Consider the following 23,262-nt stretch of genomic DNA (forward strand, 5'->3'; position numbering starts at 1 on the left):
AGTAAAAAAGTGATGATAGTTTCTTTCGGTAATTCTGAAAACAAAGGATGACTGTAGACACTTACTTCTGATCATCTGAAAATTATTACTGACAGACAGTAAACAAACAAGTTAGTACAGATGTACTGCAATTGCAGTAACTTTCTGGAAGAGTTTCTGTTATCAAGAATACTGTACATTAACGAAATTCCAATTTAGATTTACAAAATGATAGCTGACATGCACATCACGATGGCTAATTTTATCATTTAACTTGAAGACAGCTTAAAGGGTAATTATATTTATTTATAAAAGAACAAATTCCAGGTATGGGACTTCGGTCATTTCACTCTTCAAATAAATCAGTTTGTATTTCAATCACTTAAGGATATTTTCTCCATAAGATGTGTTTTGGCTACTGCAATTATCAGACACAGAATACAGAGTTCCCTGAATGAAATTTTGTGTTCTAGGTTCTGCACTTGATGACTCTGGAACCCAAAGGATGTCCTTAAGTGATCTACAGCAAAATTATTTATCCAAAGGACAACCATAATGCCAATACCGTATGTCATGTATTGTTATCCTCCTGGAGAGAGAATCTTTCTTATGCTTTCATGTGATCCTTATGATTCTTCAAACTGCATTGGATACACTAAACACCATTAATCAATGTTCTCTACTTGCTCCAACCACAACTGTAATTAGATAGGGTGCAAATTGTAAAAGTACATAGTATCACATGTCAACAAGTGCAAATTGTAAAAGTACATAGTATCACATGTCAACAAGTGTACTGTGGCTTTCAGAACATTGATGTAGTTGTAGATAACATTTATGCTTCAGCCACAAGCACCTGAAATACTGATATAATTCCTACATGTGAATTTCCTCCGCCACGCACACTGTTATATACAAGGAATATTGAAACAGAGGCAGACCACTTTCCCTGGATGCACAGGTGTCAGTACAATTGGACACCATGTGTCAGTGTTTAAGAACACAAGGTTTGTGTCCTCACCCTCACATGTAACTTTGTGACAAAATATATTCACTTTAATAGTGAGTTAAATGATAATTCGTCTAGAATAGTTTCCTTACACTGTGTTGCCTTCGTACTGGTCACTATAAGCACTAAATATAGTATAGCAGCACATTTTGGTATCAGCATTAGTTATTAACAGCACCACTTGCCACAGCTGCAGTATTAATTTCATACACTGTGCATAGGCTAGCTTTTTTACAAGTTTATGTGTGGAAATAAATAGTAAACAGCTTTTTACTGTGTTTATTGCCTTTAACTTCAAAGTATCTTTTTGTCTTTGTAACAGCTAGGTTCACGTGTGGCTTTCATGAGTACGTAAAGCAGAACTGATCGCTAGATGTTATAAGAGGTGGAACTGCCAGTATAAAAAGTGAGTATTGTGTTGTCAGTAGAGAAACAGTAACAGCAAAATGGTTCAATCAGGGGAGCTCTTTGATTCAAAAGTGGACTAGTCATCAGATGCCACTTAGTAACAAATGCATCAGGGACGTTTCAACCCTTGTAAATCTGCCCAAGTTGACTGTGGCTGATGTGATTGTGTAGTGGAAATGTGAAGGAACAATCACAACTAAGCCAAAACCAGGCTGAGATCACATACTGATGGAAGGCGACATCTAGCACTGTGGAGGGTGCTTGTAAAAAATTGCATGAAATCAATGGAAAGAATCACTCATGAGTTCCACAGTGCTACCTATAGTCCAGCTAGCACAACAACTGTGCATAGGAAGTTAATAAAAATGGGGTATAGTTGTCGAGCAGCTCCATATAAGCCATACATTTCTGCAGTCAATGCAAAGTGACACTTCAGGTAGTGTAAAGGTATCATTTGGTGTGGTGTGTCACACTATATCCTGTTGCAATCTGAGGGAAGGGTTTAGGTTTGGCAAAAGTTTGTTCAACATTATCTGCCATCACGTGTAGTGCCAACAGTGAAGTTTGGAGGAGGTGGTATGGGGGTGTTTTTTGTAGTCACGTTTTGATCCCCTTATTGCTCTTAAGAAACTGCTAAATGAGGAAGCATATGAACACATTTGACAGCACCGCATACAATGCACATTAGAGGAACAGCTCAGAGACAATGACTGACTGTATCAGCTTGACAATGCACCATTTCATGTAGCAGCATCTGTGGGGTAAGGTTTGTGGACAGAAACATTCCTGAAATGGTCTGCCCTGCCCAGAGTCCTGACCTGAACCCAACGAACACCTTTGGGGTGAGACAGAACTTTGATTTCACTCCACACCCCGGCATTACAACCTCCTATGATTCTGATTCATGAGGACGAATAGCTCATTAAAAGTGTCCCCAGCAGAGTCCAAGAGATTACAAAGGCAAAGGTTGGATACATGCCATATTAATGTCTACTAGTGGGTTACAGATATATGCAATAGGCACCATATGGTACCATTTAAAACACCACCACATAAAGTATACTTTCCATTTCTTGTCTTTAGTGTTCTATTCAAACTTCATTCAGTCTATTTACAGAATCATTCATTCATTATGTTCTACAGGTACCATTGAGAAGGTGAAACTTCAGTGACATGAAACAAGTTAAGGTATATATAAGCAACTCTTACAACTAAAGCTGCACACTGCATTGACAATAAACTATCACTATACTGTTTGGCAATATTTTTGTGATTATGCCAAATAAATATTACCAAGTAAATTAGAAATAAAGCTGCTACTCTGAAAAAAATCTACTGTTTCCTCAGTTATATTAAATAGCTAACAGATGTCTGCTTACAATACACTATGACATGTCACGTAACTTTACAATGAATTCTGTTACTTGCCTTGTACAAGGGTCATCCAGAAAACAAATACTATTTAGTCATATAAAACGAAGAACTCAATATTTATTGGGAAAAATCAATTCTGTTACATACATGAAGCTTCTTACACTTCTCTAAATAATCACCTCCTACATTTAAATATAAGTTGCATCTAGTCATGAGCTTCCGACTTACAAAGTTCTACCACCCGTTAGCTAAGCGAGGTGGTCACTGCATTCAAACAAAATCCATCGGAAGTGACCAATAGAACACCTTTGAATTTTATCTTTTTTTTTTTTTTCTTCAAAAAATCACACAACTCAAGTGGCTGGCGCTTGCTCTCTGGGGAGATATCAGACAGCCAGATCCCATCACGTCACAATCCGATCAAGAAAGGTGACTCCATATTGGGTCAAGAATGTCAATGCTGGGCCCGCTCTACAACCACTTGGCTTAATAAACTGGCAGCAGAAGAGTATAGCATAGGATTGTGGAAGCTACTGACCAGATACAACAAAAAGGTGCGTACATAGAGAAGCGAAGGATGGCTTTTTCCAATAAATATTGTGTTTCTCATTTTGTATTACTAAAAGGTCTTTATTTTTTGGATGACCCTCATACCTAACATAACTTTCCACTGTCTGAATCTAGATATATGAGTTGCTACTAAGGTACATTTTCAAATTTCTTTTGAATTGATTGGACTCCCTAATTTCTAGCTTTATATTAGATGGGAGCTTGTTGAATACATTTTTACCATAGCACATAACTCCACTATGGCCCCTAAACAAGGAGGTAACTTCTACATAAAAATTATTTTTCTGTCTTGTATTAGGACGTGTACATCACAGTTGGGCTGAAACGTATTTTTACTGCAGCAAACAAAAACCATTAAAGATTAAATGTACTGGGAAGCTAGTGCAAGGATTCCAAAATCCTTAGACACCTGTGCAAGATACACAACTTTATACACTATTCTTAATGCTCACTTCAGCTGGATAATTACTTTATTTATTTTGTAGGATACGGAAAAAGAACAAGTACACAACATAGCTAAAGGAGGTGGCTATATTCAACAGAACAAATTAATCATACTAAGTACGAAACACTGCATGACTTCAAATCATATGGGCTCTTAAGGAATGTCCAGATTATGGCTTCTGAAAAAATATTAAAAACTGTACTAAAATGATGTCAAAATGACACAATTTGCAGACACTGTAAAACTACATGTGTCTTCCGTATAAGACTTTTGGAACAATTACATACACAAAGCACCCCTTCCGCCTTATGTGGTAAAAAAAATAAGTATAAGGTGGAATGAAATTTTCCCTTTGCAGCAGAGTGTGTGCTGATATGAAACTTCCTGGTAGATTAAAACTCTATGCCGGACTAAGACTTGAATTAAGATCTCTGCCTTTCATGGGCAAGTGCTGTACCGACTGAACAACCCAAGCATAACTCACGAGCCTTCCTCACAGCTTTACTTCTGCCAGTACTTAATCTCCTACCTTCCTAACTTCACAGAAGTTCTCCTACTAAACTTGCAGGACTAGCATTCCTGGTAGGAAAGATATTGCAGAGACATGGCTTAGCCACAGCCTGGGGGGATGTTTCCAGAATGAAATTTTCACTCACCAGCTGCTTGTGCGATGATACGATGATATCAAACTTCCTGGCATATTAAAACTGTGTGCCAGACCAAGGTGTGAACCTGGGATCTTTGTCTTTCACAGATAAGTGCTCTATCTGCCAGGAAATTTCATATTAGTGTACATTCCGTTGCAGAATGAAAATTTCATTCTGGAAACATCACTCAGGCTGTGGCTAAGCTATGTCTCTGTGGTATTCATTCTTACAGGAATGCCAGCCCTCGAGTTTTACAGGAGAACTTCTGTGAAGTTTGGAAGGTAGGAATGTGGTAGTGGTGGAAGTAAAGCTGTGAGGAAGGGTTGTGAGTCATGCCAGGGTAGCTCAGTCAGTAGAGCGCTTGCCCCTAAAAGGCAAAGATTCCAAGTTCATTTCTGTGATCAGCACACAGTTTTTACCTGCGAATAAGTTTCAAGTGTTAGCTGGTCTTCCCACATGAGATCAACTTGACATCAGGGCAGAGTACAAGTACCTTTTAGTTTGTCAGTGGATTTAAATCAATGCAACAAGGGAAACCCACAGCTGAACACAAATGCTGAAACGTTTGAGCCCGATATCGGGTGCAAACCCACACACAATATCAAACAATGGAACCTTAGCATTTCATGGTGAGTGAATGATCTGATATCCCACTAATAGATCAACAATGTCTTCAACACGACAGAGATATGAAACTCAGAAAATGACCAATGCATGACATCACAAATGAAGTGTGAACATTACTCCATAGAAGAATTTAAAAGCACTGTATGTATGTATGCATGTAAAAACACCCTCAAGAAATCATCTAAAAGGTCACCAGGTTACCATATTTTTTGCAGGAAATGTACTGAAAAACTGACATATTTCAAAACAAAGCTAGAGCCCACAATTATGATTCCTGAAACATGCAACTAATTAACTTACCAAAACACAAAGACTGATGACCTTGCTGTTTGGTTCCCTCCCCCAAATCAACCAACCAAAACAAATCATCGGAATCTCCAAAGGAGATGGGGGTTTTGAGTGGGCAAAAAAACTCTGAATTTCAGCAAAATCTAAAGAACAATTAAAAATGCACATTCACTGAAAAAAATAAAAAATATTAAAATAGATGAAAAATGAATAAAAATATGAACTTGTAGAAACCAAGAAATAATTTTGTATGGGGTGCCTTTTCCCCTAAAAATACTGATGATATGTTGTAAACAAAACACAAAACAAAGGACACCTACAGATGGAAAATACCAATAAAAACACCACGTAAAACTTCAATGGAACATATGGTTTCTCTTGACAGAAAACGCACCATGGACAGGGGTTCGAGGCACCCTTCACCCTTTGGGTTGGAAAATGCTCACACAGGTGGGAGAATCATAATGATTAAAAGAAATGAGTGTGCCGCAAACAGAATTAATATATTAAAGACACATTACATGCATCCAGAGGATATAAGATTCCAGATTAGCCCCCCATTCAGATCTCCAAGGGGAGACTGCCCAAGGTGTGGGATTGACCAAGAGGAAAAGACTGAAGAATAATCAATGGAAGGGTAACATTCTATGGGTCAAAGGATGGAATGTCAGGAATCTGAACATGCACGGGTGCTAGGAAATCTAAAAAAGGAAATTCAAAAACTCAATAAAGATGTTGTAGGAGCCAGTGAAGTGAAATGGCAAGAAGATTAACACATCCAGTCAGGTGAATTCTGAGTAACATATGCAGTGTCAGAAAATGGCATAGTGAGGTGAATATAAAGTAACAGCAGCAGTGTCAAAAAATGGTATAACTGCAGTAGGATTTGTTATGAATGGGAACATAATGCAAAGCGTGAGTTACTATGAACAGTTCAGAAAGTAATACTATTATTCTCATGAGAATCAAAATCAAACAACTGGGAATAAAATAGTTAAGACATACACGCCAAAGTCACAAACAAAAGATGATAAGATAGGGAGTAGCTTTGAGGGAACTATATGGGGTAATATGGGTTGTAAATGGAGATTCAGAATCTAATAATAATGGGTACTGGAACTCTTATAGTAGAGGAAGGAGTACAAAGGGGAGTTACATGAGGATGTGGTTGGTTGGTTTAAAAGAGGGGGGGGGGGGGGGGGGGGGCAAACTGCTTGGTCATCGGTCCCTCGTTCCGATTAAAATAACTCCACAAGGGTGGGAGTATAATAAGCAAGACATACAAAACACAGCTGGAGGAAAGGAGAAACCCACAAGAATGACAGAAGGGCAACAAACACTAAAATGGACAAAATCAGACAAGAAAATCACAGAGAGACACAAGGAACATGTAGAAGAGATCAAAACAAGAGAGAAGATTACCATGGCTGGCTGACCATGAGAATAAAAAGGAGAAGCCTGCCACTCTGCAACACATTAAAACCTCCACCTTAAAAGCACTAGGGTGGAGGACACAGAGGGACAAAGGACATGAGCTAAAACGTAGATCAAATGATAAAACTCACCCTCACGGATAAAACGTAAAGCTAAAGCTGCTGTTGAGGCACTGCTACCCAGCACCAAAGGTAGGGTGCTAGGAAAATTGAAAGTCCACTGCAGAGCGTCTAAAAGTGGGCAGTCCAGCAAGAGGTGGACGACCATCATTTGTGAGCCACAGTGACACCAAGGTGGGTCCTCGCGATGGAACAGGTAACCATGCATTAGCCACGTATGGCCGATGTGGAGCCGGCAGAGGACAACTGATTCCCTGAGAGAGGACTGCATGGAAGACTTCCACACATTCGTAGTCTCCTTAATGACACGCAGTTATGTCATTCCATCTCCCAAAGCCGAAAAACCCTGCACCGCGGTGCAAGACAGAACGCAGGTCAGTTTTGGAGATGCCCATCTCCAGAAGCAGTTTCCGCATAGCCTGTTTGGCCAGACGGTTGGCAAGTTCGTTGCCTGGGATTCCAATGTGTCCTGGGGTCCACACAACCACCACTGAATGACGGGACCGTTCCAGGGCATAGATGGACTCCTGAATGGACGCCACCAAAGGATGGCGAGGGTAGCACTGGTCGATAGCCTGCATGCTACTCAAGGAGTCAGAACATGGGAGAAATGACTCAGCAGGGCATGAGCGGATGTGCAGCCATCTGGCAAGGGTGCTGTTCAATGTGTCCTCCATGAACATACGCAAAGCCTAGGAGACCATCAGCCATCGAGCTATCGGTGCAATCCACTTCATGGCCCTGGTACATGTCGAGAGTAAGTGATAGCGGAGAGCCGTAGGGTTAACGGAGTCCTTAGGACCTTGTGAGAGGTCCAGAAGAATCTGCGGCTTAGGTGTACACCATGGAGGTGTATATGAATGGACCTAGAGGAGAGGTGGTAACGGGAAGGACTCCAGTTCCGACAGAAGGGACCGGACGCGAACCGCAATTGTAAGCCCTGACCAAGGCCGCCGATGCAGGAGATGAACTGCCATGGTTGGGAAAAGGGGATGGTAATTCGGATGCACAGGAGAACTACAAATGTGTGCAATGTAACTGGTGAGCAGTTGTGCATGCTAACCTTTGATGGAGGGATTCCGGCCTGCATCAGGACACTGGTCACCGGACTCATAAGTTCCTGTCACTAGGCGAACGCCACAGTGGTGCACTGGGTCGAGTGAACGCAACGCTGAGGGCATGAGAATGTGGGCTCAGCAAAATGATAAAGAGAGTATGCAAGGGAAATTAAGGGAGATTTCAATCACTTTTAAGAGAACTACTAAGAAGAATCGATGTACAAAGGCAATGGATTACAGAAGGGCTGAGGAATGACAACTTGTGATCGAAGTTCTCTGAATCTGAAGCTACTGTGATACTGAATACCACATTAGATACTTCAGTTGAGGAGGAAAGGATATCACTGAATAGGCAAACCGTAGAAGTTGCACAGACAAATATACTAAGTATAAGATAGGTACTGTGAACAAATTGCATATAGCTGAAGAAATACATCAAATGATCAAAAAAGGAAGGATATATTAAAATTACCAGGAAAAAAAAGTGATACAGCTAAATAAGTTACTGAGGAATGAAATCAAAAGAAAGTGCAAAAAGCTAAAGCTCAACAGCTGCAGGAAAAATTAGAAGAAATCTAAAAGGAAACGGTCTTCAGGAAGAAAGATTCAGGATATAGTAAAGTCAAAATAACTTCCAGGTAATTTAAAAGCAAAAGTGCCATTATTAAAAATGCAAGGAAAATTCCCCTATTACATGCAGTGAAAAGAGCATATAAAACACTGAGCGGTCTGTACAAAGGGGAGAAACAATATAATAATGTGCTAGAAGAGATTCGTGTAGAAAGGGAAGACATAGGAGTTCTAGTGGTAAGAGTCGGAGTTTGAAATAGTTATGGAAAACTTGCTATCATATGAGGCAAAAGGAATAGATAACAATCCAGAGGGATTTCTAAAATCATTCACGGAAGTGGCAACCAAACAATTTTAGCATGTAGAATCTATGTGACTGGAGACATGCCACACCTCATACTGAGTAGCAGTACCACAAACATTTCCAACCTTTCCTATTCCACCTGCAAATATGTACGGGTAGGGGAACTATTGACAAGCCTCCATACAAGCTCTAATTCCTCCTCTTTCCTCTTCATGGTAATTTCACGAGAAATATCTGAGAGGAAGTAATAAGTTGCCCAACTCTTCTTGGAATTCTTTCAGAATTTGGATAATAAACCTCTCTATGAAGTACAATTTACTCTTGTAGCTCTATTACTGGAGTTTGCTGAGCATGTCCATAACACTCCCATACTTACTACAGAAACTCATGACCAAACATGCCATTCTTCATTGCATTTTCTCTCTCTATCTGTTCTATTAATTCAAACTAGGATAGATCACATACTGGCAAGTAATAAGCAAGAATTGGTCAATCAAGTATATTTTTTGATACATCTTTTGTGAATGAATACATTTGGTTATGGTATTTCCAATAAATCTCACTGTGACTGCTTTTTCTACAACTCGATTTATTTGTGGATTCTCTCATATCCTAGCCCCCATCTGAAAACCTGCTGAATGGCATGGACATTGATGCCAGCTGTTAGGAGACAATGCTGCGATATAAGTGCTGCTGCATGCTGTGCCTGTCCAGCCAGCCTTAAAAGCCAGCAGCATGGCTGTTCCATCGGTTAATTGCAATTTCTCTGCATTACCAAACAGATCTTGCTACATGTCGTCGTCTTGGTCCTGAAATCGCTATATCCTAGTATTAAATCTTGGTTTGCCCTTTGGACTTGTTATGCTGCTATGCCATATCTGCTGTCTGTTGTTCTCTAGTGTTGTCCACCTGTTGTTCTCTGGTGACTCGCTGATTCTCAAGTCATTCCTGGACTTGCCAAATTCCAATCACTATAAAATGATACAGGCGTTCCACGGATGCCAAGCTTATGCAACTTGCCGAACAGCAGCAGCAGCAGCAGCAGCTGCTGCTACAGCTGTTCCAGAAGCAGCAGCAACAGTTTCAATTTTTTTCGGATCACTTACAGGTTCAGGTTCAGGGTTCCCAACCCATCCAGGCAGTGGACAATTCCCACGGGGAGTGCAACTCACCCTTATTTCAGTCATTTAACGATACAAAAGAGTATTGGGACATGTATTTGCAGTGGCTGAAACACTACCTGTTTCGAAGGACAGTCTCCAACAATTGCTCTTCCTTTCTTGGGCTTGACTGGAGAGGTTTTTCTTGCAAAGAAGCTTGGCTCCACTCTCAAATCAAGCTCTGCTCATGTTCGAGGAGATGTATTCATTGCTATCCAATGATTCCATGTGGTCATTGGGCCTCGATTTCTATCAATGCCACAAGCAGCCTGGTTAGTTGTACAGCTTGTGGCTGATGAATTTGCAAGGATTGAGTCGACGTTGGATTTTACTTGTACAAACACATCTTGGCTCCTGATCTAGAAGTTCATACTGCACCCCTCAAACTGGACAACCCTTTCTTAGACTATACATTGAAAATCTGGCACTGTTTTGAGATTGCACTGGCTGCAAACAAACGCCTCATGGCTCAACCTCGCATAACAGTGGTCGAGCTGCTGCCTCAGGAGTGGAATTCTCATAAGTCTTTTTTCTAGCAGCGTTGTCTTGATTCATTGTTTTCAGACATTTCCACAGCTCCTGAACAGCCTGTCACACCCCATCAACACAAGCAGCAGGATCTCCTGTCGTGCCTTGACTGCTTCATGGCACAACCACATGACGGATGACTGGATCGCTGCACTACCTATTGTGGGAAGGATGGGGGGCATCATCACATTGTTTGTTGTCAACCACTGACTCAGTCGGATGCCACCCCCCCACATGCATCACATGAGATGGTGCATGAATTTCAGGCAGTTGTTTCTCAGGGTCATCCTTCCACCTCCAAGTTGTTTATCACCCTCACAACTGCACCCCAGAACACACTCTTCCATGTGGATGCAGGAGCTACTGTTTCTCTCATCAATCTCCATGCATACGCTCATCTTGGTTCCCCTGACTTGGGCCTGCCATCTCATACATTGGTTGCCTACGGTGACAGTTCGATTCCTCTCCGGGGTAAATTTACAGTCCAAGCTACATACAAACAAGTCGTCCGGCTGATAACTCTGTTTGTTGACAACAGTCACTCAGCTGGCAACATTTTTGGTGTCTGTAATGCTTTCATGCCTCTATCTCAACCCGATCTGGGCTGTGCCGCAGTTTTCCAGGCCCAAGTCTTCTTACATCGATGATGCTATGCTTCATTTTTGCCATGCACGTCCTCTTACTGTATTTTTACTATCTCTTTACAGGTGTCTCCACACAGCTGGACTAATTGAATCTGTCAAATCTAATGCCTGGACCACATCTCTCCTGGGTAGCACTTCTGTTGGTGGTCAAGTAACTCGATGGCTCTCTCCAGCTATGTAGAAATTTTAAATCAACATCAGTGCCTGTGCATAATTGGAATCCTACCCCACCCCACATCCAGAGACCACCTCACAAAGCTTTTTGGATGTGAATATTTCTCTAAGATAGACTTTGCTGATGCATATTCACAGGTCCCCCTGGATGAAGAATTCCAAAATATTATGGAGACCAACACTACCTTAGACTTACACAAATACAGGCACTTGTACTTTGGGATCTCTTTCAGTCCCACAACCCTAACACCTGCTCAAAAGAACTACTCACAGATAGAGAAAGTGGTTTTGGCGATCATCTTTGAGCTTAACCTTTGCATTTTTGGGACCAAGTTACCCTCTTTGCAGTCACAAGCTGCTAGTGGCTCTCTTTGTGCCCTGTTCTTGGCTTCTGGAGTGGACTGAACAACGCCTCCACCATGGTGCACTCTTCCTCAGCTCCTACACTTACAGCATTAAATACAAGCCCACAGCACAACACGTAAATGCAGACACTATTCCTGCTTGCCCTCAAGGCCTGACCTGGCTTTTGGCCAACAGGAAATGTCCTGTTTTCAAATCAATCAGGAACAAGGGCATGCCTTGGACAGGTTTCCCATTATGGTTACTTACATCACTGTACGCACAGGCCACATCCTCATCTAGTGACGTATCAAGCACTATGTGCTCCATGATTGATCTACTTGTCTTTCAAAGTCTGCCGATCCCAAGTGTTGGGCCTGGGCTCGCCCCTCCCACCATTTGTCCATCATCTCCCATGTTCTCCTGTTTGACGCAAAGGTGGGTACTCACCGTTTCATCATCCTATCTACCCTACACCCCCATGTTCTGCACTTCCTTCATCATGGGCATTGGGGCGTGTTGCAGATGAAAAACTTAGTGAGATGCCATGCCTACTGCTAGGAATGAACAAAGATTTAGAAGAAATGGACTGCAGCTGTTCTGCTTGCGCCCGGCACCAGGCAGCTCCACCCCAGTCTTCTGCACCCTGGCCCAATGCCTGTTGACCCTCAGATCGCATTTATCTGGACTTTTCTGACCCGTTTCTGGGCTCTACATGGCTCAATGTCATTCCAGATTCTTGCCAACGACAGGCTTCCCCACACCATCGTTTTGGATAAGTGGGGCCAATTCACAGTGACAGTTTTCAAACAGTTCTGCATCTCCAATGGCATCAAGCATCTGTTTAGTTCAGCATTTCACCCTCCTCCTACGGCAAAGCGCTCAGTATGATGCATACTTTTAAGCAACTCATGCTGAAAGTAGTGGGTACATCCACCACCATGGCTGCTTCACACTGTTCCTCAGCACTTATCAGTCCAGACATGTCATCGACTGCAACCCAGTGGAGCACCTCCATGGGTGGCAGTGACGCACTGCCCTCCACCTCCTGCCCCAGAGCCGACGGAACCCCAGATCTGGCCCACCATGCAGTGTCTGCCAGGCGCACCTGTGTAGGCATGCTCAAATGCCATGAAACCCTCGTGGGTACCATCCAAGTTGGTTTCTGCTCTCCGGCAGCATCTTACAATGGACATTCCAAGGGGTTGGCGCGAACTGCCATGCCTAGAAGCTGTTCCCAAGGACACAGATATGGAAGTGGAGGTTTCAGTGGGACCTCCATCCTCTCGGCTGTCGCTGCCCACGCTCATGCTGTCAGGTGCCCCACAGTATTCCTCCCCGCTGGTGAGCTCCTATGCCGGGTCTCAACCTATGCCACCGGTTCGCTTTCTGCAGCATTGTCCAGGGTGCCTCTGATCATACATACTCATTGCAGGGACAAGGGATCTGGTATCCTGGCTTTGCGCATTTGAAGACCCACCAGATAGTATGGACATCAATCATAGCTGTTTGGTGGAGCTGCTGCAATTGCGAGTGCTCCGGGCACCGAGGTAAGTGCTGTGTTGAGCCACATCTGTCTGGCCAGCCTATCAGGACTCGTGACCACCCTCTAAAGCCAGGAGTGTTGCTGCTCCTTCAATTAGTTGTGATTTCGTTGTATTACCATATGGATTTCACTACACATTATTGTCTTGGTTCTGAATTAACTACGTCTTAGTATTCTATCTTGGTTTACCCTTTAGGCTTGTTATTCAGGAGTGTGATCTGTTGTCTGTTGTTCTCTTGTGTTTTCCACCTGCTGTTTTCTGGTGACTCACCGTTGATGCTCTTGATCAATTGGCCAGCCACCATGACTCCAGACAGTTACTCCTCATACTCTTCATTATTTTATAATTGTTTCTGGTTTCAGCGATGCCTCACCAACCGTGTAATCAAACACTGATTTATATCTCTGCCTATTTATGTGCAACAAGTTAAACTTATTTATGTTCAACAGCCATCCCAAAATCAATCATCGATTGACCGCAGGTCTTCCTGCATTTCACTAGTCGTTCAGCATTAAAATCTTCCTACAGACAACAGTATTGTTCGTATGCAGCCTCATGGAGCTTCTGACATTATATGCTATGCCATTTACACACACTGTAAACAGTAACAGCCCTATACAACTATTCTGGAGTACTCCCAAGGTTGCTTTTACATCTGTTCATTTCGTCCTTTCAAGAATAATGTGTTGAGAGCTCTTTCATCAAGGAAGTTCCGAATTCAATCAAAAATATTATCCCATACTTAAAAGCTTGTACTTTGTTTAGTAAATGCTAGTGGGGGGACTGAACTAAATGCCTTCCGAAATTCAACCTGGGGAGCTGTTGTCTATGATGCTCTGAATCTGAAGGATGAACAGAACAAGTTGAGTTTTGCAAGCTCTCTGTTTATAGGATTAATGTTGTCATTTTACAGAGGAGATTTTCATTCTTCAAAACTTGTCATAATCAAGGAGTGCACAATGCATTGCACAATTCTGTAGGAAACTGAAGTTAGTGATACAGGCAGTTATGTTCAGCTATTCAATGATCCCTCTTGAGACTATGCATGACTAGCACTTTAATGCAATCACTTGGTATCTTTAATTATGAAAATGATGAATTGCTAATCACCATAAAGATGATATGTTGAGTTTCAAACAGGCACAAAAAAGCCTTCTTTAGGAAAGAAAGGGAGAGAGACAGATTCACACAAGCAGGCACGCCTCACACATACATAACCACTATCTCCGGCCATTCAAGCAAAATTGTCTAAAATTAATTAATTAAATTAATTAAAAGTAGCTTAGCCAAGTTCAGCACCAGAAGATGCCCAAGACACAGCAGAAGACACCACCAGCACAGATGTTCCCAAGAGACCCGAAACAAGACAGTCTGCAAGAGCAAGGAAAGTTGCAGCGAATATTGAAATTTTTTCATGGACAGGCCTCCCTTCCTGGAAGAGGCAATAGTAAAAGGCGATCTCTGTCCAAGTGTGAACAAACAGCAGACAGAAGTAGACTGCCTTAATTATATACTGTCACAATATTGAGGGGCTGAGATATAAATTAAGTGAACTTGACATTCTTGCCAGTGATAACATGCTGTCAGTCACATGCATGTGTGCATTAATGAGTACTGGCTAAAGGAGTCTGAGCTGACATAGCTTCATACTACTTATTTTAGATTAGATCATCAGTATTCCCATTAAAGTTTCAAAAATGGAGGAAATTGTGTATGCTTGAAGAATGATGATAGAGGTAATCCCCCTTTTTATCTGTGAAACATACCACTTTTGTGACTCCCTGTCTTCCTCGCCAGAGAAAGTATGCCAGAATAGCTGAGCAAATGTAATAATATATGGTGACTTTTGTGTTGAATTCTTCATAGAATCTGACAAAGTTGCAGTTGGTCAATATTAATGCCCTCCTTTGACATACAAATACAAATTGTGGAAAGAACTAGGATAATTAGTTGCCTTAATCACATAGCAACAGAGCTTGGCTCCACTTCTCAGATCACAGTGCACATACTATCCGTGCTAGTTTACCTCAACGCCGACTACCAAGAGAAAAAGTAATTATAAGATATAGGAATTATAACAGCAGAAATATAAATAATTTTACTTTTGACCTGCAAAATGAGGAATGGAAAAACAAATTTAGTGCTTCAACAGTACGTGATGAATTTGGTAATTTCATACAGGTTTCACAGTGTTACTTTACTAATCACTTTCCAAAAAGAGTAAACGTTATCAACCTGTAAAAGAAAAATTCTTGCCTGCAGATGGCATTAAAGTTTTATCATTTAAGATGAAGTCACTGCCCAAAATAAAGAAAACAGATGTAGGAAATAGCACAACATGTATATGTTATTTCTGGGACATCATCAATAAACGGACTGGAAGAGAGACAGATTATATTACAAAGAGATTGAAAAATAACGAACTACACCTACGAGGTTGACATGAATTTAATAGATATTTCTCAGTAATTCCACAGAAGCTATTTCATGGCACTAAGAACACTGTATGCACTCTCCCCACCATAAATGTTCCCTTGAACAAAGTTTTCTTACATCCAACAACAGCAGGAGAAATACAATATATTATAAGAAAGAAAGTTAAACATGAGCACCTCTCTGATATCATAAATGCATTATTGGAAGAGGGAGCATATCATAACAATTTAAAAATATGAAAAATTTTATCACTATTTTAAAAAAGTGAAAAAGAAAGGAGGCAACAAATTATAGGCCAAGTGCATTATTATCCACCTTCTCCAAGGTATTTCCAGTATACTGCTATAACTAGGCTACAGAACTTCCTAAACATGAACATCATTTAACCCTCCCAATAGGGATTTTTCTAAAATAAGTCCACCATCAACGACCTGCATGACTTTCTTGATAGATGCACAATTTTAATAGATCACAAGCAGCAAGCAGTTATCATACTGCTTTACCAATCAAAAGCATTTGACATTTTGACATGGTTAGCTGCATTCAAAGATTGAACAATAAAAGTTTGAGGTATTGCTAACACCTGGTTGCAAAACTGCCTAATTGGAAAGAGAGTTTGATGAAATCAGGAACTCTCAGGAAGCTACACCTTAATAATCAAAAAATTATTTGGTACAAGTTATGGTGCCCCCCATGGACCATGGACCTTGCCGTTGGTGGGGAGGCTTGCGTGCCTCAAAGATACAGATAGCCGTACCGTAGGTGCAACCACAACGGAGGGGTATCTGTTGAGAGGTCAGACAAACGTGTGGTTCCTGAAGAGGGGCACCAGCCTTTTCAGTAGTTGCAGGCAACAGTCTGGATGATTGACTGATCTGGCCCTGTAACACTAACCAAAACGACCTTGCTGTTGTGGTACGGCGAACGGCTGAATGCAAGGGGAAACTACAGCTGTAATTTTTCCCGAGGGCATGCAGCTTTACTGTATGGTTAAATGATGATGGCGTCCTCTTGAGTAAAATATTCTGGAGGTAAAATAGTCCCCCATTCGGATCTCCGGGCGGGGACTACTCAAGACGGCGTCGTTATCAAGAGAAAGAAAACTGGCAGTCTACGGATCGGAGCGTGGAATGTCAGATCCCTTAATCGGGCAGGTAAGTTAGAAAATTTAAAAAGGGAAATGGATAGGTTAAAGTTAGATATAGTGAGAATTAGTGAAGTTCGGTGGCAGGAGGAACAAGACTTTTGGTCAGGTGAATACAGGGTTATAAATACAAAATCAAATAGGGGTAATGCAGGAGTAGGTTTAATAATGAATAAAAAAATAGGAGTGCGGGTAAGCTACTACAAACAGCATCGTGAACGCATTATTGTGACCAACATAGACACGAAGCCCACGCCTACTACAATGGTACAAGTTTATATGCCACCTAGCTCTGCAGATGATGAACAAATTGAAGAAATGTATGATGAGATAAAAGAAATTATTCGGGTAGTGAAGGGAGACAAAATTTAATAGTCATGGGTGATTGGAATTCGACAGTAGGAAAAGGAAGAGAAGGAAACATAGTAGGTGAATATGGATTGGGGCTAAGAAATGAAAGAGGAAGCCAACTGGTAGAGTTTTGCACAGAGCATAACTTAATCATAGCTAACACTTGGTTCAAGAATCATGAGAGAAGGTTGTATACATGGAAGAACCCTGGAGATACTGACAGGTTTCAGATAGATTATATAATGGTAAGACAGACATTTAGGAACCAGATTTTAAATTGTAAGACATTTCCAGGGGCAGATGTGGACTCTGACCACAGTCTATTGGTTATGAACTGTAGATTAAAACTGAAGAAACTGCAAAATGGTGGGAATTTAAGGAGATGGGACCTGAATAAACTGACTAAACCAGAGGTTGTACAGAGTTTCAGGGAGAGCATAAGGGAACAATTGACAAGAATGGGGGAAAGAAATACACTAGAAGAAGAATGGGTAGCTTTGAGGAATGAATTAGTGAAGGCAGCAGAAGATCAAGTAGGTAAAAAGACGAGGGCTAGTAGAAAACCTTGGGTAACAGAAGAGATACTGAATTTAATTGATGAAAGGGAAAATACAAAAATGCAGTTAAGTGGAGCAGGCAAAAAGGAATACAAACGTCTCAAAAATGAGATCGACAGGAAGTGCTAAATGGCTAAGCAGGGATGGCTAGAGGACAAATGTAAGGATGTAGAGGCTTATCTCACAAGGGCTAAGATAGATACTAACTACAGGAAAATTAAAGAGACCTTTGGAGAAAAGAGAACCACTTGCATGAATATCAAGTGCTCAGATGGAAACCTAACTCTAAGCAAAGAAGGGAAAGCAGAAAGGTGGAAGGAGTATATAGAGGGTATATACAGGGGCAATGTTCTTGAGGACAATATTGTGGAAAGGGAAGAGGATGTAGATGAAGATGTAATGGGAAATAGGATACTGCGTGAAGAGTTTGACAGAGCACTGAAAGAAACAAGGCCCCGGGAGTAGACAACATTCCATTAGAACTACTGACAGCCTTGGGAGAGCCAGACCTAACAAAACTCTACCATCTGGTGAGCAAGATGTATGAGACAGGCGAAATTCCCTCAGACTTCAAGAAGAATATAGTAATTCCAATCCCAAAGAAAGCAGGTGATGACAGATGTGAAAATTACCGAACTATCAGTTTAATAAGTCACATCTGCAAAATACTAACGCGAATTCTTTACAGACGAATGGAAAAACTGGTAGAAGCAGACCTCGGGGAAGATCAGTTTGGATTCCGTAGAAATGTTGGAACACGTGAGGCAATACTGACCCTACGACTTATCTTAGAAGAAAGATTAAGGAAAGGCAAAGCTATGTTTCTAGCATTTGTAGACTTAGAGAAAGTTTTTGACAATGTTGACTGGAATACTCTCTTTCAAATTCTGAAGGTGGCAGGGGAAAATACAGGGAGCGAAAGGCTATTTACAATTTGTACAGAAAGCAGATGGCAGTTATAAGAATCGAGGGACATGAAAGGGAAGCAGTGGTTGGGAAGGGAGTGAGACAAGGTTGTAGCCTCTCCCCGATGCTATTCAATCTGTATATTGAGCACGCAGTAAAGGAAACAAAAGAAAAATTTGGAGTAGGTATTAAAATCCATGGAGAAGAAATAAAAACTTTGAGGTTCGCCGATGACATTGTAATTCTGTCAGAGACAGCAAAGGACTTGAAAGAGCAGTTGAACGGAATGGACAATGTCTTGAAAGGAGGGTATAAGATGAACATCAACAAAAGCAAAACGAGGATAATGGAATGTAGTCGAATTAAATCGGGTGATGCTGAGGGAATTAGATTAGGATATGAGACACTTAAAGTAGTAAAGGAGTTTTGCTATTTGGGGAGCAAAATAACTGATGATGGTCAAAGTAGAGAGGATATAAAATGTAGACTGGCAATGGCAAGGAAAACGTTTCTTAAGAAGAGAAATTTGTTAACATCGAGTATAGATTTAAACGTCAGGAAGTCGTTTCTGAAAGTATTTGTATGGAGTGTAGCCATGTATGGAAGTGAAACGTGGACAATAAATAGTTTGGACAAGAAGAGAATAGAAGCTTTCGAAATGTGGTGCTACAGAAGAATGCTGAAGATTAGATGGGTAGATCACATAACTAATGTGGAGGTATTGAATAGAATTGGGGATAAGAGGAGTTTGTGGCACAACTTGACTAGAAGAAGGCATCGGTTGGTAGGACATGTTCTGAGGCATCAAGGGATCACCAATTTAGTATTGGATGGCAGCGTGAAGGGTAAAAATCGTAGAGGGAGGCCAAGAGATGAATACACTAAACAGATTCAGAAGGATGTAGGCTGCAGTACGTACTGGGAGATGAAGAAGCTTGCACAGGATAGAGTTGCATGGAGAGCTGCATCAAACAGTCTCAGGACTGAAGACCACAACAACAACAACAACAGAAAGTATGAGGTTTTAGATAAGCAGTATATTAGTTTATTACTAATTACAATCACAGCCACCGTACAACCATAAAGAGAAAATGTAGGCAGAGAAAAGCACATATTAAAAAATTTCTAACACAATGCAACTGTGTCACTGGCATACGAATTCATTTCACTTTTAATAGATTATGTACATGTGATATATTATGTTGCACATGTAAGAGGTTGTGTATGTAGGAATGTATAAAATTTTATGTATCATATACATACGTATTCAAAAATATACACATAATTGATGAAACCCATATCATATATGATCAGGAGTTGATTAACAAATAAAACTAAATACAATGATGAAATCACTTAAATAAAATGGCAGGACACATGATGTCAGTTAAATGTTAAAGAACAGGTAAAACCCAATGTTTACTGTGTGTGTTTATATGGGTTGGCAGTCATGAAAAGAATAATGTGAGCTATCTAAGAGTTCATAAACGGAAAAAAATATCTGTGTAGTTCATTGACAGAGCAACGTAGCAACTTGTGTCATTTCTGATCTGTGTTGTGTGTATTATTATATTTAATAAAAAAAAAAAAAAAAAAAAAAAAAAAAAAAAAAAAAAAAAAAAAAAAAAAAATGAAGAACTTTGTGGTTTATGACTGCTTAAAGACAACAGTACATTCAGCTTGTGGGATGTCAAAATAAGATTATTATTTATTAAAAAAGAGATGCTGTGACTTACCAAACGTGAAAGCGCTGGTAGATAGACACAATAAAAAACACACAAACCCACCCACAAATATCAAGCTTTCGCAACTCACGGTTGCTTCACCAGGAAAGAGGGAAGGAGTGGGAAAGACAAAAGGATGTGGGTTTTAAGGGAGAGGATAAGTAGTCATTCCAATCCCGGGAGCGGAAAGACTTACCTTAGGGGGAAAAAGGGACAGGTATACACTCGCACACACATCCATCCGCACATATATAGACACATGTGTGGCAGCCCGGGACTCAAACCTGGAATCGCTCCCCGGCCAACCCACATTCCCACCTACTGCCATCTATCAGTAGTCCGAACCCAGGTTTGCCATGCTCGCCAATTTTTAGATTCTCACCAGAGCTCAAATGATATTCTGCATCCAGATTGAAGGCTGTGGATTCATTGTTCAGCAAGGCAAACATATTATATGAATCTGTGGTGTCTGTCCCTTTGGACATGTCTGAAAGAACAGACATCACACTATCATGTAATTGATTCTCCTCGGTGGGAAATGAACTCGCAATATTCAGCACATATGCACAATATCAATCGATCTTTGGTGGAAATCTAAAAATTAGCGAGCATAGAGGACATGGACATGCCTGTGGATAGGTGGCACTAGGTGGCGTTGTTGGCCGGGAGGCCCCATGCGAGGAAGTTCGGCCACCCTATTGCAAGTCCATTTTAGTTGACGCCACTTTGGCGACTTGCGAGTCAATGACGATGAAGAACACACAACACCCAGTCATCACGAGGCAGAGAAAAATCCCTGACCCCGCCGAGAATCGAACCCAGGACCCCGTGCGCAGGAAGCGAGAAAAATGCCCTGATGCAACTGATATCATCAGTTCCTTCCCTTTCCTTTCTCCCTCCTCTACCTTCAATTTACATATCTACAAGATTCCGAGGATTATAGCCTTTTCTACAAGAAGATAGAAAATCATTCTTCATGTAAATAATCAAAGTGCTACCCAAATGATCAGATCGCGACATTTAGATGAAACAAACGAATAGGTGCTAAATTTCACTATGTTAGTGAACAGCACAAGGAAGGTTTGTTTATGATAAAGTATTGTACTTCAAATGAACAATGAGCAGACATACTGATCAAAGATCTTCAAAAGTCAAAGTCTGAGAAATTTAGAAATGCTATTATGCAACTACTGCCATAACTTATTTGTTTTAGAAAACTAGGGTCATTGGAAGCGCCCAGTTCTGATCCATAACTTAGTGGTGTTGTGATGTGCGACGACACTATGGTGCGGTGTTTTTGAGTTGGTTAGCGTTAGTAGATGTCGTGTTGTATTTGAAAGCACCCTCTGGTCGTGGATGATGATGTATTGAGTTTAATGGGTGGTATTCGGTTAAGGCGACCACACCATGGTTCAGGTCGAAAAAAATCGATTTTCAGTTTTCATCATATTTCAATAGATTAAGGTTTTATTTAAGTACCCTGAAAAGGATTTTTCTGTAAAAAATTTTTTTCAAGCATTTTATTACTACGTGTGTTTATGTGTCACACCCACTGTCAACTCTAAGCCATATGGAGATGCCATTATTAGCAAAATAGAATGTGTAGGCCATGTTCAAAAATGTTTGGAAACAAGGCTGAGAAAACTAACTGTTGATATGAGAGGAAAAAAAATTAGAAGATGGAAAATTGGCGACAGGACAGGGTCAGTTAACTAAAACTGAAACAGAAAACTTGCAGGTATACTATGGGCAGGCAATTAAGAGAAATAAAGAAAATCTGGAGGCAATGAAAAGAGATGTTTGGGCCATATTCTTCATAAGTCCTCTACTGATGATAAGCCATGTCATGGATTGTGTCCATCAGGAGAAAATTCGTGGTGCATGTACCATAGGGCTCAGGCAACTGGAGAATCTTATTCTCACCAGCATTCTCTTCCTGCTGCTATTATTACAGCAATTAAACCTATTTTCAGAGACTTGGCTCATCTTGACCTTCTAAGGAAATGTCTGCATAGGCAGACACAGAACCCAAATGAATGTTTCAACAGCATAATTTGGAATCACCTTCATAAAACAGTATTTGTAGGCATGCATACAATGAAACTAGGAGTTCATGATGCTGTTATTACATTCAATTGTGGTAATATTGAAAAGTGTTGGGTACTGAAAAAACTGGGAATTAGTCCTGGTGAAAATATGATCACTGGGCTGCAGCATTGCGATAAAATGAGGATAGCCGATGCAGACAGGTCTGCTTTTAATATGGCCAAGAAAGCAAGACAAACTTCCAGGAAGTTGAAAAAGAAGCTGGAAGACCGGCTAGAGGCGAAAGAAGGGCCATTCTATGCAGCAGGACAGTTTTAATCAACTGTAAGTAACAAATTTCAATAGTTTTTTTCTTTAAAGTCAATTTCCCAGAAAAATTAAAATGCTCAGTACATATGCCCCATTATACCAGAAATTATCATAGACAAATGAATGAAATTTTCAAAGACTTTGCACAATATAAAAAGCAACGTCTGGTACTACATTCATTAATATTGTTCCATTAGAAAGCTCACAAAAAAATATTCTGCAGAAAAAACTTAATATTTTTGCTAGTAAATTTAAAAAAGTATTTTTTTAAAACTATAAAATGGATAAAGTGGATTTTAGTGCAGTTGACTCTATTAGCATCATGTAACATACAGTAAAGATATTAAGGTCCTGCATCAAATAGTTTTTTTCTGAAATGGGTCAAATACTTGCCTAAATTAACATGGGTTAGACAGGCAGGGTGTGGTCCCCTCAATCTGAGTCTTTGTTATCACTGTGGTAATATGGGTTTACCTGAGTCATGTGGATATCAAAGTTTTTACTTTGTTTTCAGTGAGTATTATGTGTGTTTTCTCTTTTGTTTGTGTGTTTGGTGTGATTA

The 23,262-nt window shown here is 40.6% G+C and overlaps 1 protein-coding gene across 1 annotated transcript in view; it reads right to left on the bottom strand.

Moving 5' to 3' along the window:
* LOC126412762 (protein YIPF1) overlaps nucleotides 1-23,262 on the bottom strand; it is a 28,578-nt gene that overhangs the window by 1,550 nt on the left and 3,766 nt on the right. The window lies entirely within an intron of this gene.

This window comes from Schistocerca serialis, chromosome 7, assembly GCF_023864345.2.
Source record: "Schistocerca serialis cubense isolate TAMUIC-IGC-003099 chromosome 7, iqSchSeri2.2, whole genome shotgun sequence".
Lineage (NCBI taxonomy): Eukaryota > Metazoa > Arthropoda > Insecta > Orthoptera > Acrididae > Schistocerca > Schistocerca serialis.